The 20,310-nt window shown below is 40.1% G+C and overlaps 1 protein-coding gene across 2 annotated transcripts in view; it reads right to left on the reverse strand.

The window, feature by feature from the left end:
• The window catches only part of nek7 (NIMA-related kinase 7), a 67,689-nt gene extending 48,535 nt beyond the window's left edge, over nucleotides 1-19,154 (reverse strand). For both annotated transcript variants that reach the window (XM_084355795.1, XM_084355794.1), the window contains exon 1: nucleotides 18,809-19,154. The gene's annotated coding sequence lies outside the window, so the exon portion shown is untranslated. The remainder of the gene's footprint in view (nucleotides 1-18,808) is intronic.
• Nucleotides 19,155-20,310: the final 1,156 nt, after the last annotated feature.

Raw genomic sequence — 20,310 nt, forward strand, 5'->3', positions numbered from 1 at the left:
CTAAATCTCCCTCTTCCTGCACCACCGTCTCCACTGTTTCTCTCTGATCCACACAGCGCCCTGCTCTCATCACAGGAAGGATTTTTTTACTTCCAAAACATTAGGTGGGAAAAACAGCAGTGGAAACTCAAGGTACCAGTCTGTCTGCCTTTTTGCCATGGGGACAAAAAATGGTGGTGGGCTGGCCAGGATTCTGGCAGCAGTGGGACAGCAGCAGCTAGAAGCTAAATCCCCTAACTATTCATAGATGCATGCCAGAGACTAGTTCAGAGCTTTTGTCTGGGACATCTGCAAATATGCAACAGCCTAGACCCATGTTTAGGGTGCAGATTGAATATGTGGACACAAAATAATGTTCATAGCGTGTACCTTAAATCATAATATATATTTCTATTCTCAAGTTTTCCCATCTAGATTCATGTTTTAGAGCTTTGGCATTATCCTCCAGCTGTAAAGTGAAAATCGTCGCCTGTCAAACTATACTTTTAAACAAAAAATTGTCTACAAATTATCCACAACCACTCTCAACATTCCCATTACAGTTAGGCTGTCAGGTGTGAATATATAATTTCTTTGTGGATAAAAATTGGCAAGGTCTGCAGTATATTGGTAAGTGAGCAGCATTCATCTCTCTGACAAACTGATGGTTGTTTTTCTGTTGAGTAAAGTGAAGAAAAAAAACAAACTTTCCCATCCAGACCACCAACCACTCAGTGTAAACAAACACTGTTTTCTGACTGTGTTCCATCTAATGTGAGACTCCAGCCTGACATTCTCACAGCAGGCCCAATCACACATAGGTAATTATATGATAAAGGAGGGAAGGGAGAAACAGAGTGAGGCAGAACAAGAGGAGGAAAGAGAAGGGTATTAACAAGACTATTTAGCAGTTTCTTGTGAACAGACTTCTTTGTTCTCACACTTCCAGCACACACCTTATTTGTTAATTTGCTTTTTTTGTTTACTTCAGACAGGATTCCATTTCTCACCCGCTTTGTATCATACTCATCTCAAATCTGTGATGTCTTTTTTGTTAATGTTCCTGTGACACTAGGGCTGTCCGATATGACAATATATATTGTATGACAATAGAAAAACACCTATCGTTTCATATTATGCTCCATCATTTATATTGCTGCATTGCAAATCACACTCTGAAAGTAATATTTTTGTCACTTGGATGGCATGGATGCCGTCAGGAAATTTGCATGAAGGAAACACAAACAAACATGGAGGAAAGGGGTAACTCTGAACAAGAGAAGTTCTCCAACCAGCCAAGACAAAATGAGGAGCTCATGGCTAAAAGAGGGGCTCGTTCTGTCGCACAGACAGAAAAGTCTGACACAGACATAAATACGGGTTGTATTTTATAGATCAGTATTTCATACTTAGTTACATGCTTAATCTAATTTAATTTTGCACAATGCTTTAAAATAGCAGGAGAAAAATAATGAGGTTAAGGAGTAATTTTAAAAAATAATGAAGAGTATGTACATTTTATTGTATATAATTCATAATTTAATAAGAAATAGGCTTTCCATGTGGTCATTTTACGTAAACTATTCATTGAATTTACAGAAAATGTGTCATGATACATATACATAATATTATCTGGAAATTAAATGACCTATATTAGGATAGATTTCATATCGCACAGCCCTATGTGACAAACACTTGATCAACCACTGTAGTATGAAATACTCTCTGCCTTCTTCTCAACAAGAAACAGACTTTTTGTCAAGTGTTACTTAAAGATGCAGTTTTCCTGATGTATCAAATGCTGGCTCCCATCAATCAACTGAAATTAAAACGGTACTCTAGCCATTTAGTATTGTACCTTCATAAAGTTGGGAGACTCATTTGGAGACATCAAGATAAATTATATTTCCTTTTTTGCAGACTGAGCACTACTCAGTAAACTGATTTCAAGGAAAAGGTTAGTGAGCGCTCTTTAACATCTTCCTTTCCTCTTAATCGTCTTGTTTTAAGTAATAAATTAACGAGGTTAAATCTCTTTTAGTCATATCTGTTTTAAGGTGGTCTTGCTTGACACACAGGTGTTGGTCTCTGCTTGTTACAGTCAGGGTATGATGGTACTGACTTTTGCATCTTTAAAGTAAACTCAGTTTGCATTAAAAATACACAAGGACAAGTGGCAGTGTAAAACTTGTAAACATAGTATTTTATTTGCTGTAGATCCCTCATTGAGGACTTCATCAGTTTTCCTATCAGTATGAGGATGTGCTTTTGCTCTAGCTCCAAAAGGCACTCAAAAAAAGTATGTACAACTCGGTTTTTCACAACATGGTGGACAACAAGTTGTCCAGTCTTGATATAAAAGAGCATATCTTCAGTCAACTGGGGCAAAACTGAGTAGGAGAAGCCAAAAAGTGAGTAGGACACAGCAGGGATGGCGTAGGACAGAGAGGGACAGATGCAGAACTGAGAAAAATGCCAGGAGAGAAAAAAAGAAGCATGTTAGCCCTGATGTGTTCATGGTCCTGTGAGAGACGGTGTGGAGCTGTGCACCACAGAAGTTGGCACTGGCTTTAGCTCCTCTTTAATCCCCATTTCCTCCCTTCTGCATTATTCATTTATAGCAGGAGAAGAGGAAAAACAAAGAGAGAGAGACGATTATAAAAAGGTGGATCAAGGCAAACTGGGAGGGAGGTTGGGGGGGTGAATGGAGAAGTGAACAGGAAGGGTCCCGGAATTAAGCGGCCCCAAAGAGAAGAGTGCTAAATCAGCTCTCAATCCGAGGACAATAAATATGAACACAGACTGATGAGCTTGGGTCTAAGGAGGAGAGAAAAGAAAAGGGCAAGAAAGGAGGTGAAGGGGAGGGGGGTTAAAAGGGAGAGAGGAAAAATATAATGTGACACTATCCGGCCTGGGTGTAGGATGTGAGGGAATCAAAGGCACCTTTGAGGAGCCAGAAGACGACAGTGAAAGTGCTAGAAGAGTGGTGTCCATGATTACAAGAAGTGGAGAAATCTTTGAGTCTGTGCTCATGAAAGCCCACCCCAGGCCTCGTCTGAAACCCCTGCTTGACGAACACTGATGATACAGAAAAAGAAAAAAAGGCAGAGAGAGGAAGAGAACCACTAATGATGGAGGGGTCCGGATACTACAGAAGCAGCGCACTCTCCAATTCATTTTAATCACTATTCAAAATCATTAGCCCAAATGTGCAAGCACTCGTGTTCGTTGGACTACGAGCCGAGAGAGAGACAGAGAGCGGGAGAGGACCAACTACACCTCAGCATGTGAGCCAGTCTTTGAGGTCTTTGAGAAAGACGGTCCAAGACTTGATGGAATAGAAAATGAAGGGGAAACTTTATTGTCCCTCAATCTAAAAGAAAAAGCACAACATGAAGATGAAGGCAGAAACCTTTGAAGATACGCTTTGTAAAGCCAGCCAAGCACACTACAGAGTCAAATCATTTAGACTTTTCCGTTCCCCAAATCTGGCGACAAAAGCATAAAGTTAATCAGGGAGCAACTCAGCATGAGAATATTAAAGAATCTGTCAGACAGAGGACCCAAACAACAACACTGACATCAAACAAGATTCATTATTCAACAGGCAGATCATGGCTGGATTAATGGCTATGTCTTGTCAGTGTGGAAAGCACAAATCAATGTATCTGATCAAACTCAATGTGGCTTTTCAAACTCTTCCAACTATAGCCTTACCAAATCTAGATTTTTGAGGCCAAAACAGACATCAATGTTTGAGAGTCTAAAAATCTGATGACTATGTTGTACCCTATATTGTAAACAGCAAACTATTTTCTAGAGGATGCCTTTAATTTGATTATTTAAGAATTGTGACAAATAGATGTACTGAGCAGTACATTTTACCATTTTAAAATAAACTGACACATTTTTTAGATTAATTCAGACATATCTTTCATTTTTCAAATGCAATTTCTTGTTAATCACTGGCAGATATGCAGTAGGGCAGGGAAAATTTTATCTCCAGATTTGATACTATCGCCATACCTGGCTGCCAGTTCGATACGCACAGCAATTCTACAAGTATTGCCGCTCAATATTATGGTTTAATGCAATTTTTGTTTGCTTTTTTAACACTAGACCATGGGGAGAAGTAAAATCTTACACTTCCAGGGACTGTATATCATGAATCTCATTTACAAAAAACTATGCATATCAAGTCAGTACATTTTTTACAGTTTTATTAAGCAGCATTATTGCTATACTGCATATAAGAGTGATGAATAAATACTTCTTGAAATAAACTATACTTGCAATTGGCTAAAAGTGGTTGATAGGTGAGCCCAGCCCATGTACTTGTCTACCTTCTCTTCCAGCTGAATGTAAGATGTGTGCAAAGATGTGTTTGGGAGTTTGACATGAAGTGACATGAAGTATAAAACTGTAAACTGTGATGTTTTTGCTCTGTATGTGTGTGATATATTTGTACAACTCAGACCTTCACCCTCTCCCTAGTGGAGAGAGCGCAGCAAAACAATAAAAAAAGGGAAATAAGACAAAGAAAACCGCTGAAGTCCATAGGGACTCTACAAGGCCAGTGATCCATAATGCTGCTTTCTAACTATTTATAGGCCTCCTTTACATTTTTCACTTTCAAATTTTTATAGGCTAATGATTATTTCACTGCAGAAGTAAATAGCACAGCACAAATAGCCTGGGCTTCATGTGAGGCCTAAATTGATTTATTCCCTAACAACCCAAATAAAATAGCACAGTGCTCTGCTACGGTGTGCGTCCATTTCACCTACTGCAGCTTCTATAAAACACATCTGCATCATCACCTGACCCTCCAAGTACCAGTAACCAGTAAATCCCATTAACAACACTGGTATCTCCTGTTTTTTATCTATGCATGTGTGTGTGCCTGCGCATGCACACCTGCACATTTGTATAATCCCCGCCGATCTCTGTTTTCCTTTCGCATTTCAGCTACTATGTATACTAAAGATGTCCACCATTGAGTGAAGAACTCAAGCACATGCAGGTGTCAGCCACTGTCCTCCCCTTTCTCCTTCTCCCTCGCTCTTGTCCTCCCCACCTCCTCTCCACCCATGCTCCTCTGTGCTCTGTTGCCTCTGTGTGTTGTCGACACGAGCTGGCACGTGGCTAAAAGCCCAGGCCACCTCTCTGCTCTATTGTCCTGCCCACTCTACAGCAGCACTGACGACTCTCTTGTGGCGAGGGGCCCTTTGTTGCCAGCCTGTCACTTCAGCAGGTGCCTTACAGCAAAAGGCAGGAGCCAGCCAGCCCGCACCGCTTCGTTAGTGCAGCGCACTGTTTGATGTGCTCATTTCATCAGCCGGAGACGGCAGCCAAGGAGGATGCTAATAATCACTTGAAAAACAAAAACATTCCACTCAAGCTTGTAAAAGATAAACTCCAATTTCAATGATAAAAGAAGAGTGACAGACAGCCATGGTACCAGTAAGAAAAAGACCGTCAGCCACACTACCCCTCTCTCCTTTTTTCCTCACCACCCGCCTTTTCCTAGGTGAAACCAATTCATACTGTCAATCACTGAGAATAAACAAGATATATTGACAAATTGCTGACTGTGTAAGGAAAGACAAAATTGTGTGGGCAAAGTATGCAAAAACAGAACTGCATTTAAGACAGCTGTGTGATCCCTCAGAAACCAGCTTAGTGTGAGAAGGAGCAGGCTGTGTGAAGGAGAGAACCCCCCCAGGCGTTCAGGAGAGGGGACTCTGGGGGTTTGGGCTATGCTTGCACACCCTCACTACATTCACAGCCCTTCAAAATGCCATATCACCATCACACCTCAGTTAAAATAGAAACTGAATGCATAATATGTGAAAGAAAATCAAGAGCACTTAATTTGGACTGGCTGATGTAGCTGCAAGTGATGCCACAAGTTTTTAGAAGGTTCAAGGGACTTTAATCATGCATGTAGTTTCAAATCCAGGCTGCAATGGTTTGACAGCGTAATTAATTACAACTTTTAAATGCAACATATAAGTCAACATCAGATTAAAGAATATTCATCTCTTGTTTACAATTATTTTCACCATAAATTAATCAGTTGGTTATTTTCTATTACTGCTCCTCCTGTGCGCCGGTCATTGTTTACAATCGTTTTAGAAAATTAAAGACGTGAAAGTGGAGCTGGATTTGCAGATAATTTTTCTATTTACATTACTAAAAAGCTAAATCGTTGTCAGACAAAGACAAGACAATGCATTTGGCCTCTGTTACTCTCCATGTAGATTGTTAACCAGAATGCCTCCAATACCAAAATCTTGTCCCTGGCCCACAGATTCTGCATTCATATGCAGATACAATATTATAAAGATTAACTAATCATTGCAGCTCTAGTTCGATTTTGATTTAAATTTTAGGAAAAAGCAGCAACTTTAATGAGAAAACCCCCTCACTAGTTAAAACTATTAGAGCAAAAAAAAAGTAAGTATATGATTATTTCGTTGTTGTTTTTTTCGGTTAATAAAGCAGCTATCTGGGGTATTTTTTAGGAGTACACCTCTCAGTACATTTGAACCTTTGAACCAAATATCCACACCCAGATTTACACACCACAGCATGACGAAGATCCCAGGGCTTTAGGTTGCGTTAGAGCCCTGTGGCAACAACTTCTGGTCTTTCACAACGCAAAAAAACAGAGTATTGTACAGCTGAGCAGAGCTTCCAGTGCTCCAGGACCAATAAGGGCTTTGTTTGTTCGCCATGTCACTTACTGACCACCAAATTAGCTTCATCACCTCTGGCACCAGGATATCGGATGTGACATTCTGTACCACAGGGCTGGGGCTCTGTTTGTGTGCAAGACTAGAGGGCATATAATTTAAAAAAAAGACATAGGGACAAATGAGGGAAATTCATGAAAAATAAAATAAGGGAATGCCACGCTCACTTTTTTGTTCTGTTCTAAATAAAGGATTGTGTTACACAGCATTTCCACCAAAAGTCTGGTCTTTATCAGCACAGCTGTGTTTCTGAACCCTAACCTTGTTCTAACTGTAACAGGAATCAACAGATGAGACCATCATCATCTAGGCAATGATTCTGAAATTACATTACTGTTCTTTGTCCTCTATTAATATCAATAAAGGAGGAGATGACGCCGCAAAGAAGGAGGCAGCTAGACATGGCCTAGGAAGAAAAGAGCCATCAAAAACAGAAACTTTTATGTGATGTGGTAGAAGAGCAAAAACATAATTTGGCTGAACATGCAAAGACCATTACAAAGAGCACTTGATGCGTAAATTGATTTTTACTCAAGAAATTAAAGTATAATAGGTGTTTAGGGAGATCACAAAGCACATCAAACAGTTTTCATCCTTTTTTCATTCCTAACCAGCATTACTGCTCTCTACCCTGCATGCACTTCTGGCTGCGACTGAGCTAGGGGAGAGCAATGATTACACAGAAACTGCTGACCCATCACTGTGTTGTTTGGAGATGATGAGGCCTGTCATTTGAGTTTCTCATCTATAAAAACAACAATTAAAAAACATCTGGTGAATGTAGTCTATTTTCCCTTCACACAAAACCAGCAGTTTCTCATACTCCCTTTAAGCAGGTTTTTCCCCCTTCTCCCTTGATACTTTGAAGCAGTTACCCTGCGTCAGCATCGAAGTTTGTCTAAGAGGAAATGACAAGAGCAAGATGTCCAAATCATTAGTAATGTGAGAGGAGCAGTTCCCAGGCATGTCTAGTTACATAGTTGAGGGCTAACGTGAGGGCTACGGGCTTGTGTTGGGGCTTTTCTGGGCCCAAGCCTTCTCATATGCTCTGGGGGGGACAGGGGAAAAGGACCACAACCCTTCAGCATCTCCATGATCAGAAATTGAAACATCCAAGACCCTGAACCCAGAGCAACCTTAGCTCAACCCTAATGCTTTATGAGGAGAGAAAGATACCAGCACAGAAAGTGAGATCCACACTTTAATGGAGTACACATAAACTTACAAATAGATGCAGGCACACACAGAAATGAATGTAAAACTGAATCCCTACACTGAAAGCATACAAATAGTGGGCCCATGGGAATGTGTCTCCACAAAAATCAAGTCTGGCTCTGGTTCAGTTTCAGCCTGCTGTGGCTTCTGTGGTGGACCCTGCTGGCTGCCGCACACACACGCACACACAATCTTCTAACCAGATCCAGAACACTGCTACTCAATCAGAGGTCAAATACAGTACTTTCACTGCATATGAGTGTGTATACACCCATGTTACCATCATACTGCCAAAGAGGATGACTCCTTACTATGAAATCGACAATAACTCAACTATTTCAGTCGTTTCCAGTAGCACAATTTATCCTGGCTTAGACTCGCATCACATCATGTCGAAAATATTTGGTTTGACCACATATCTAAATCAAAGCACATCCAAATTAACAGCTGGAGGCAAGTTTTCTTCAAGGTTTTGAATTTGAAATTTGAAAAATAGAAAGTGTGTGATGATTTATAACAGGGGTACAGGAACGCTTCCATTGTTCATTTCTAGACATATGGCTCTGTCTTGAAGAGTAGGTGTACCTTTGAGGAAAAACTTGGGACTGAAAATAAATCAGGAATAATGTGACTGCATAAAAGCCAGTCAACATTTTTGGAACAGGTACTTGAGAAAAATGAAATCTGCTGGCATCTATTTTGTTACTTCACTTGTCTATCACATATCAAAATTCTAGGGAAAGAAATATGTGCACATTTCTGAAGTGAGAAATGAAGCTTATCCTACCCTTTCACTCACTTGAAATTGCTCCTCAAAAATGTACACTTGTACAGAAATGATTATAGAAACATATAAACTAACATGCATGTGAGCACAACACATGCATAGGCAGACACACAAAATGCACACGCAAGAAGTTCAATGCTTATTTTTATTCCTCGGGCACTCATCCTTCTTTGCATGAGTGCATCATCCGGCACACCGACAGAGAATCCTGTGTGCGAGTGTGTGTGTAAGGAGCTGACGATGGGAGAATAACGTTGCCCCTGAGGGGTCGCACCTCTCTCCATTCTCGCCCTCCTCCCTTATCCCTCCTCTCGACTCTGTGCCTGCAGGGATTTCCCTTTTCAGTTCAGGAGAGATGTCAGACCTGTTCCACCATCCCTCACACAGAGGCTGGACTCTGCCCTCCGTTCACCCAACATCTGTAAAACTCCAGAATCAGTCTCATTTCTGCATATCAGGGCCAAGTGGAGCTTAAAAGGGCTGCAGCTGACTCAAAACACAGTATTTGTTTTTAACCTAATTCCTAGTGGGAAGTTAATGACCCAACCTAGTAAATAGTCACTTTCTCATTCTTTCATCTTTCTTAATCCTGTCATCAGATCCATCCCACTCCAGTCTAAACAACATACATCCAATTAATGTATTTCTACTCTCCTGTCCATCCCTCTACAAGCACACAACTCTGCCTAAACTTCATCACTCTTGCCACATCTTCACTCTGAGAACAGAAACAGCACAAGAAGTCATGATAATCTCCTTCTTTAAATTGTTCATGGGACAGGGGAAAAATCTTTAAGAGGGATCCCACAATCTGCTATCTTCAATTGTAATTGAATATGTAAAATGCTTTTTGGAAAAAAAGCTATTGATTTTCTTTTATACCTTTTAGAGGATAAATGTTCAAAATGTATCAAAACAAATCAAGGGCCTGGACAGTTTAGTTGACTGAGGCATCATTAAAGCCATTGTTATCATTTTTGAAACCTGGACGTGGTGTTCCCACAAATCCAAAAGTTGATTTCAAACATCAACATTGGCCAGAAGGGAATTTAACTGCTTAACAAAAATAAATATTGAGTCAGTCATTGATTTAAGGAAGCCTTTGGCTACACTGACCAAATCCAGTTGAGATTTAGATGTGATGTGATGAGATGTTTACCAGTACTTCAGAGCAAAGTATTACATATTATTTTCTCAAAATTCGAAAGTAAAATATAGCTGTCAGTCCGTCTATCACAGAACAATGTGAAAATATTCAGAAAATTAAAAAGCCAGTTACCAAAATTGCAGAGAAAGAAAGGAGGGGAAAAAAAGAGAGCAAGAGAAACAGAGAGAGGGAGGAAGGCTCCACAACAGGATTTGAAAGCAGCTAAGCTAGATAGGTCTTCCCTGCCTCCTTCACATATTAGAATATTAATATTAATGAAACTTCCTGTCCCCCCCCCCCCCCTCTGTTTTTCCCCCTCAGACGATTTGAACATGAAAAACTTAAAAAGCGCAAATTCCAGGAGTTGCGTATCACAGTTTGACCCGGAGCCACACAGCAGACACCAACCATGACAGACTCGCTGTTCAAAGCAAGCGGGAGCTGCTTTCATCAGGGGATCCTAGTGTTTTTTTTTTTACAGTGTGACACCACCAGCCAATGCCATCTGCCTTTTTCAAAATCAGAACTTCAAGATGTGCTTCCTGCTTGTGCGTTGTTTTTAGGTGGGCTTCACAACCAAGGCCCAGCGTCACGCAGGCTTTTGCTGCTATGCTGCTTGCTGACTGCTGTTTACAGCCAAACCCCGCAGTGTGGCGCAATGTTAAATATTCACTGTTAAACTGTCAAGCCAGGACTGGCTGGGAACACAGCCAGGCATTCACAGTACAGAAGCATTGGATGCCCCCCCCCCTCTTCAAACACAACCCGACCAAATCAATCACTTTACCTCCAGCCAATCCAGAATCAGACCAGCCTCGTTCCCACCTCCTACCATACACCCACTTCCAGAAATGCCAAGACCCCTGAGCACCACTTTTTTTCTCCTCCATCCATACTTAAAGTTCATTTTCTTCATCATAAATCTATGCACAAATACATTAAAATGTACATCGTTTGCACTTAAAAGACACCTCTGCTCTAGGCATGAGTAAGCCGTTACTGACTCCTGATGCCTGCCTTCAGACATCTGTAAAATATTTTTATTCGGTGCCCCAATACCGCACTGGCAAAGGTCTCTCATCCTTGGCTTGGCAGGACTTCTGACAGAGCCAGCCGGCAGCGCCATACAGGCCTAACCCCTGCTGCTGCAGCTTCCTGCTGCTCTGAGGGAATCAGGCTGCCTGCCTCCCATTGACTATTGGCCAGGCTGGGCAGGGAGGAGGAGGCTGAAGGAAGAAGGCCCCGGGTACAGTGGACCCCCTGGAGACGGGAGCATGGGCAAGAATGGGGGGGACAGACTGAGAGTCACAGAGGTTGAGGGGTGGGAAGAGGGGAGAAGAAGTGGGGAAACTAAATAGGAAAGAGGGGGACCGATAGGCAAGAAGAAGAGAAGAGATGGGTGGCATAGAAGTGGAAAGGGAGCAAGACAAAGGGGCTTGAGGGCAGGTTAGGCAGCAGGAGTTAAGGGGAGCTTCTCATTATGACTCTTCTTCCTTCTGCATGCCCCCAGGCCTTGACCACAACCTCAAAGCCCCAGGCCAAACCAAGAGACGAGGGAGACCACGGAAGACTGCTGTGAGTCAGGGTACAAACACGGACAGAGGAGGGGAGGGGAGAGGAGGGGAGGGGAGGGGGGAAACACGTCCCCTCACTCAAATGAGGCAGTGTGAAATGAAAAGACAAGATAACGACAATAATACGGATTTAACAATTAAGGTTTTTTGACTGTGATTCTGATCTTTTAAACAGTATGTACCTATGTGAAGACCATTCAGATATTTACATTTGTGCTCAATGCAAGCAAGTCTATATTAGGGTTGCAACTATTATTTCCATTGTTGATTTATCTTGCCGATTATTTACACGAATCATCAATCAATTGTTCAATCTATAAAATGTCATTTTTTTTTTAAAAATGCTCGTCATAATTCCCAGAGCCTAAAGTGACGCCTTCAAATTGCTTCAAACTAACAGTCCGGCTCGTCATCTACTATCATAAATGACTAAGAAAAGCAACAAATCATTACATTTAAGAAGCTGGAGCCAACAAACATGTGATATTATTGCTTGAGAGACGACTGAAGCAATTAATTTATTATCAAAACATATGGCAATTAGTTTTCTGTCGATGGACTTCTGCAATACAGAAGTAATCAAAATTGTTGCCAATTATTTCTTCTAGAAAAAATAGATAAATCTACTTATTGTTGCAGCTCTCTACATTAAAATCATCGTCACAATCTCTCCTTTAATAGTTTTCTATAATATTTTGCATAAAATATCCATGGAGAGAGGAGTGCTTGTGTGAATCCTTTGAAAATATGGACGGACAAGATTTGGATATCATGAGCATAAATTATGCTCTAATGCAGTTTTCAACCAATAGCAGCACTTATAGCCATGACACATCTGAAAGATGTAGTTAAAAAAAATAATAGAATAATTCAACTGAAACTGCGCGGTTACGCAGTTCAATCACCTGCAACACCATGCGTTACATCTATTTCCAGTGTTGTAAAGGAATGTACTAAGGTGTTAATAGCAGTTGGTATAACTTATAATAAATAAAGAATATGGCATTTCTAAACCGATACTGGTTAACTGAATGCCTTAACTGGTTCAAGTCCTACAACAACTTGCAAAGTCATAATCGAAAAAAAAAACAATTAAAAAACAATCAAGAGTGCAGGGGAGACGGTATAATATCCCTGGCTTTTCACGCTGAATAGGGGGAGGGTAAAACAGACAGTCTGTCAAAACAAGATGCTCTCATACAAATCTGCTCTCTTCTGCAGCAAATCCCGTGTGAAACATTAAGGCTCATTTGTGATGGGGCTGGAACAAATGCCCATAGCACAGTCAGCAAGCAACACACAGAAAAAAAAATCTTCCTCCCTCATTCTGTTCATGAGTGCAAATTCATTCTGCTTTTGTCTCATCTCATGACAAATGCATACTGTCACTGTCACTGATGTGGTGTTTACAGTGGCATATAGCATCTTGTAATTATTCTGTGAAAGTGAATTTGTATCCTGAGGGATTTGTATTTTTGCGTGTGGATAATCAAAAGAGATAGAGAGGGAGAGGGGACAATTGGAGAGTGATCTCCAATAAGAAAAGGAAGATGCTGCTTTCCAGCACAGTTCACAATATGCCATCATGGATTTGGTAGCTTTGTTTAGATGGCAATAAACAGCTGCTTATTTCTCAACATGCACTGACCTACAGACACAATTCATAAAGTATAAGTATTAGATAGCAATAGTATGTGCAGTTAGTCCACAAATAGCCAATGGCTAAAAAGGTTGGTATAATACTGACCCACAAAATGGACCGCACAATTACTAAACTGTGCAAAATGGGAAAAAGAGTTAGTGTAACAAATAACTAGAACAGCTACATTACAAAGCTATTTCAGTCGGGTCAGTTTCTCCAAGTATTTCAACAGCTTGTTATTTTTGTCAATACATCAAAAATATTGAAATGTTTTCACACTTTCTGTGCAAATCAACATAATTTCTAAGTGGGCTTTGTTTTAACCTTTCCAGTTTGCACTTTGGAAATACAGGCGTACTGAAGCTATTTATTTCTTCATCTTTGTGAAATCACTTTTTTATGCTTAGAGGCTCTTCACTGTAAGTGGGAAAAATGCCCTTTGTGGTATTGCTGTAATTAATCCATTACTTTAATAGGTTCAAAAATTCCATTGCTTATAAATAGAGTCGTTTCAAACAGAGCAAGATTTTAGGGCATAAGACAAGACCATGGTTCTACAAAGAAAAAAGGGAAGAAAAAAAAACATGAATAAAAGCTTTTTCTGACGCCCTTTGCAGTGAAATAAACACTGATATTGTGTGGTCATGGCATAAGCTGACCCAGGGGCACTGAAAGCGTTTCATAAACTTTGAACAGGGTCCTAGGTCAGTAATTTTTGTGTTTGCATGTCTTTGTAGTCTGTTTCCCCCAGAGCACTACAGAGCCCATTGAGAAAAGGCATCAATGCCACAGTGAAACTGAGAACTTTCACGTGACATGGGGAGCCGCGAGGCATCCTCTAAGGATATTTGAATGCTTGAAACATCAGTGACCCTTCATAAGATGGAAGGGAGATGGATATGAAAAATATTGACTGGCTGGCTGTTTGAGGAGAGTATAAGAAGCTGCTTAAACAGCCCACTCTCATTGCCAAAGACCTTATTCTAAACTCTAACCAAACTGAGCCTGGAAAAGGAAGACTCAATTCTAAATTCTTCTGGGGAACACTAAAGCTTTTATTTTCTTTTTCTTTCTTCATATTGTTAATACAACAACTAACGACAAAGAAAGAACACCAAAAGAGCCAATGTCCTACCTTTGCCAGCATCATTTCTGTACAATGCTTGGCCAAGGTCTTTGACATCATGCAAAAGACAGTGCTTAATGTAGCTCAAAAATGGCCTTAGGAGGCATCTTCCTTCAAATATGCTTTGTGCGAGAAAAAAAAAAAAACAGCTTACATTTTTTGTTCTTTGTTAAACCCAAAGGCAAGATGACTGTTAAAGTGGTCAGATGACAAATGTCTCATCTGATCTTTAATCCAGCAGAGGGGCCAGCTCCAGGGCTAAAACAGGAAACTCTCACAGGATAGAGCGATTTGGTAAATTCCACTGCGCTAAATCACTGCTTAGGATGAAGTAGTTTCTCCACACCAATGAATGGCATTTAAGGTCCCACTCTGAATGTCTTTATAGAAGAAAGCCTAGCTGTCGTCTAACCTGCATGGACAGAGAATACTGCACATGTGTGGCCTAGGTCAATATGTACTGTATGTATGTGAACCCAAGCTAAATTATAGGAAAAGCCCTGCAAACATACATCAGTGCTTCTTTCTCAAGAGACGACATCAATAATGCCTTTTTCACTAATCAAGTAAAACAACTAGTGAGGGGATAAAGTCAGGTAATTTCGATGACAAAGGAGTTCTTTCAAATAGGGATGTTACTGACAATCAATTTCCATGACGTTTAAATGTAGTTAAAAATGAGGAGTCTAAATATACGAAAACATTTAGAAAGCAGTCAAACTTTTCTACAATTTAATCTATAGGGTAATGTGAACCGTTAATCACATTCTCCAATAACCAAATGAAATGTGTCTGATTATTACAAAGACATTGTCACTGATTGAACGCATTCACATGGCAAGCACCGTAAAAAATTATAATTATTCATCAGAATATCAGACGTTGTTAACATTAGTAACAGATAATATTTTTTTATACGCAATATTAAACTAGGAAGACATGTCCTTTCAGCGTAAATTATGTCCGTGTAATTCAAATGTGTACAATAATAAAAATAATAATTTTAACACGTTTAACCAACTTACATTTCTGTTGCCATCTAGAAAGGGGAGCAACGTTTAATCACATACACACATCACTACTTCCTATGTGATTTTATTTTGAAAAATCGTCATTTACTGCTGCCATCCCCACTTTACCCCACTACCTGTACTACCCTAATTTAATCCTCATAATGTAACAAGGCAAATAATAAAGTTTAGTCAAAGCCTATCAAAAGTAAACCTGTCATCAGCTCAAATTCAAAGCGGAATATACTGGCAGAAATCCCTCCCCACAGAGACTGATGCAAACATTTGGCAGCCATTTGCTGATCATCCGGTTCATGACACATTCCTTGATAGTCAACTTCACAGAGCCAGCCGGTGTTCATCTCCATCACCTGATGACGCTGGCAGACTCAAGCCTGTTGTCTTTGACGATGATCGAATGTGGCAACAGAGAAGTGAGTAATAATTGGGTCAACAAGGTATGTCAGCTCCCACTAACTCTCGTCTGAATCATCTCTCTGCAGCGTAGCCAAATGTGATAGTATGACGCCTGAATTATTTGGCTGTGATAGGCAGCGACAGCAACATGGCAGGAGATACTGTTTTCAAGCTATTTGTGACCCCCACCATGGTTAGGCCTAGGAGAGGTGAGACAATGCCTACACACCTGAACGGTCAATCTCTGAATTTTAGTTTTCTGGCTTGTTTTTTGTGTCTATGGATTGAATTTCCATCTCGTTTTTTTCTCCATTACTTTATACTTTAAAAAAGGATATAGCCGCACTCAAATCTCAACAGAACTCTAGATGTAATCAGTACGTAGGAAGTTTTGCAATAACCATTCTGACTGAAAGAAAAGCAGTGAGTCACACAAGAAAAACTTTTTTTTCCCCCAAAGGATACTACTCCATTTATTTTTCATTCAAATAAACCATCTCTTTACAACTACCAGTTGTTCTCTTCCAAATAAACCCTGTCTTCCAGGCTATAACTCTTATGGTGTTCAACAGCGTGAAATAGACAGCTGGAAGCAGCACTTGAGCCAAACTTTTCCAGACAGAGATGGTTGGGAAACAATACACTCTTTTACTGTAAGCACACCGACACAATTTCCACTGAAAATTACCTAATGGCAAAGACAAAATTGCTTGGTAGTTAGACTTGTAAACACAAGAGTTTTAAAAAAAAAAAGAGATGGTCTTGTTTTAGCACACCAATGACTATGGATGTAGCCTAACAATGTATTCCCACATCGGTGAGGGTTGGAACTATGCATGATAAAAACCAAGCTCATAAAAAAATAATAAATTAATCTATTTGCTCACAAATTTTAATTTATTATTAAGATATGATTTAATGTATTTACCTTGATTCATACATCTTATTATTAGTGTTCATTATACTCTGATCATTCATCATTTTGTATGCAAACTGGTCAATGTATCATCATAGGCCATAACCACAGCCCCTCATCAATCTGCTTGACTCTCAAGCCCGAGGTGATGTTACCTTGACTATCTCAATTATTCAAATACCGCCACCCTGCATGTTTTCAAAGAAGATCTGAAGTCACTCTATGTGATATTGAGTCACATTTTAACCAGTGAGCCGTCAACAAAACCGAAATTAAATTCACTTACTTTCATCTCATCACTTGATGCTGACATGTAGCTTTTTAACCTATAGCCAATTCAACATTAGCCAGCATATGGCTAATAATGGCAAAAGAATTACCATAAAAATAAGGAATCTGAAGAAAGTTCATAAATCAAGGTTTGTGAGGATGCCTTTGTCTCATCTAAGCCAAGAAAAACTCTGACAACTATCAAAAAGCATAATTATCACCTAAATGTTACTTTGATCTAGGAATGCACAGTTCAATATCGATAAACTAGGAGAAGAAGAAGAAGATCTGTTGTTGTGCTCATGATGTCATGATAGTGTCACCTGGGTAGACCATGTGAATTTTTTCGACAGTTTGAGAAGAAGACGACACGACTGCAATTTGAAACACATGCGATGGTTCTGAGAGGAGGGGGAAAGTCTATGATCTTTAACACCACAAATCTTTTTTAGAGCTATGGAATAATAAATCATCCATCTTTGCTCACTATATCTGAGCCTCTCTCACCCTCAGGGGTGCGTAAACTGCAGTTTAGTTCTCTGCTACTTGTTGGTATCAGCCATGAGAAGTAGGTAATTATTGGTATCAGCTGACAAAAAAAAATCAGCTTTGTATTTAATATTTCGGTGTTAACATGCAGCTGCATGCAAGTTTCCCGTTAATTTCAATTCAAGCTGGTACTGAGTGGATATGTGTACTACTAGAAAATGAGATTTCTGCTCTCTACTTGGGAAGATGCATGACACAATAGTGAGTGTGCAAGTTAGTTTACAGGATGAAGATGTAACATTTGGTTATACAATGTAGAGGTGAATGAACGTCAGAAGTGCATTTAATAAGCTCAATGACTTTCTCCTTCCTAGAAAGATCAACCCTGCGTTCCAATGCCAGTGCTACCATATTATTTAGTGTGCCAGAAAAAGATTTAGTATGTCCCAATACGAAGTATGTGAAATGCAGTGTGCCAAAAACTACGAGGACATCCTACTACATCCGGTTGTATTTTGCAGCATACAAGCCAGCATACTTTTCTGTCTCTTCTGACCCACAATTTTCTGCGCAATTTTTCAGCACATCACTGTCACAATGAAGTAGTATGTCTCAGTTGTATGCATACTGTATGCATCAGTATGTAGTTTCTAAGGGCAGCTGCAGTGCGTACTAAAAGTAAAAAAGAAAAAGTATGTGATTCAGAATGTACCCCCAGTAACTGAGCCGTACATGCAGATAATAAGTGTGTACATATGAGCCTGTAGCTGCCTGACAGGGCCTGTGGTTTTCATTTTCAGGGTAGTATGTCACTGTGTCACGCTCTATATTGGGTTTCCATTGAGAGCACGTCACACTTTAAATAATCCTAAGTAAAGTTGGGCTGAATTAATGCTTGCTTCTGCAGATTTATTACTTAGGAAAAAGTTGTATTATTGTTATAAACCACACAAAAATTACAAAAATACAGTAAAGGCAGCCATTTTCTGTAGTGTCGCAGAAAATTAGTCTCATCTACAGTCAGTCACTGTAGCATGGCATCAGTGAGTGGCTTCTTTATTTGGTTACTGTCATGTTTCCACCTCATATTTAACTAACATGCATGACTTTATTAAAATGCTAAGTTAGAAAAACGTTCTTTCGCACACTGTAGTCTAAACAGCACGATGTCACTGTTAACACTAAATGACAGCGGCGACTGTGCAGTTTTAAGGTAGTGAAAGTTAGCGAAGCAGCATGCTAGTCGGCTAACAAGCTAAGCTACAGTTAGCTTACCAGCGAACTTCGTAGAAACTTTTTCAAGTGAGTGTCACAGCCGCGCACTACAAACGGTGACCGTTTATGAGCTGTGCAAGACTGACAACTCCAAAATGAGTCAAAATGGGGGATTAGTACAGTCTATAAGAGGTTTGTTGGCCGTCTAGTGAAGAGTAAAGTCACACAGGTACACTGTCAGCTAACGGTGTCTCAGGTCTTACCAGGAAGTGGGATTCTTGTTGCTAAGCTATTCCTTCTTCACGTTGAGAGTTTCTCCTGATGGTTATGGCGGTTGTCTTTGTTTTGACTTTCTCTTTCTTTCCAAGGTCGCTCGAGAGAAAAAAAAAAAGTCGGCTCGGCGGGCCTCTCTTCTTGCGTGGCACTGTTGCCTGAGCGCTAAAAAATTTTCTTTCGGAGGGAGAGAGAGCCTGTGCTGTTCGAGCCAGTCGAGATGTGTACGTGTTTTCAGACAGTCTCTCCACTAGGCCCCTCTCATCACCACACTCATGACCCGTGTGCCAGTAATGTAAACAACCCAGCATTCCCGGAGCGCAGGGGAGGGGCAAGTGTCAAAGAGTGGAGGGAGGCTGTCAAATACCGCGAGATTCAACAGAGAAACTCAAAACCACCACAGCACAACTGCTTTTTTTCATTCTGGTCAAACGAGTGGGAACATTTTCCATGATTTTGTCTACAGAGAGAGACCATGAAGGTTTATTCTTGACCCTGAAAACAGCTCATGAAAACATCTTAAAGGGTAACTCCACCAATGTTACATATCAAAGTGTGTTTACAGGTTTTGGAAAGTACTGCTGCGTATGTGAAAAAAGTAGTAAAATGCTTTTTGTGGCTCCAGAGGAAGCTGCATGTAGTAAACTCCAGTGATGTCACTCAGTGGCTCAAGTTGCATTATGGGAAATGCAGGCACCGTGTTTTAAAAAGCAGTCCACTCGTCTGGCATTGCACTCCTTTGACGCTGTTGGACTCATGGACAGTCGTAGAACAAGAGATATCGCCTTTATTATTCCACATATTAAAAACCTGGTGACTACATTACCCACAATGCAGCGTAGCCACTGAGTGATAGAGTGCAGAAGTCACGCCCCTTCCGATTTGCTCCTCTGTGGCTCTTCCTTAGGTTTAGGTTTATTTTCGGGTTTTTTATTTTGGTGTTCCTTGCCCGAATAAAGGGTTTGAAGACAGAGAGTGTCAATGTACAGATTGTAAACCCACTGTGGCAATGTGACATCTTATTTCGGGCTATATAAGTGAAATACATTTGATGTAACTTTTACATAATTACTCATGGATTAATGAGTAAGAGCAGCATTTTAATTTTTGTCTCTGGTTGAGATTAAGCCATTTTCAACTACTTTGTAAGAGATAATTCTTAACCTTTGAAATAGTAAACATTAATCTGAAATCAAGGTCCACTTACTGTCCTTTTCCTGAGGTTTAAATCACATCTCATGATCTTCATCTGTGGATTAGGATTGCTCCGATGTAATGGAGATAACAAACTGTTTTATATAATGTTTGGTAGTTTTATCTATTAAAGGTGCAAAAAGTGATTCTTGAGAAAGATAGTTGATTTGGGGCTGGTAGGTCAGGCCAGCCACCAACCCAAAACTTCAGTAATTGACAACCTAGGAATAAGACTCAATGGTGTATCATATATCATAAGCTGATCATCTTTGTGTAAATTCTTGAGTAAGTCGTAACT

Source organism: Pagrus pagrus (assembly GCF_965226575.1).
Source record: "Pagrus pagrus genome assembly, chromosome: 6".
Classification (NCBI taxonomy): Eukaryota; Metazoa; Chordata; class Actinopteri; order Spariformes; family Sparidae; genus Pagrus; species Pagrus pagrus.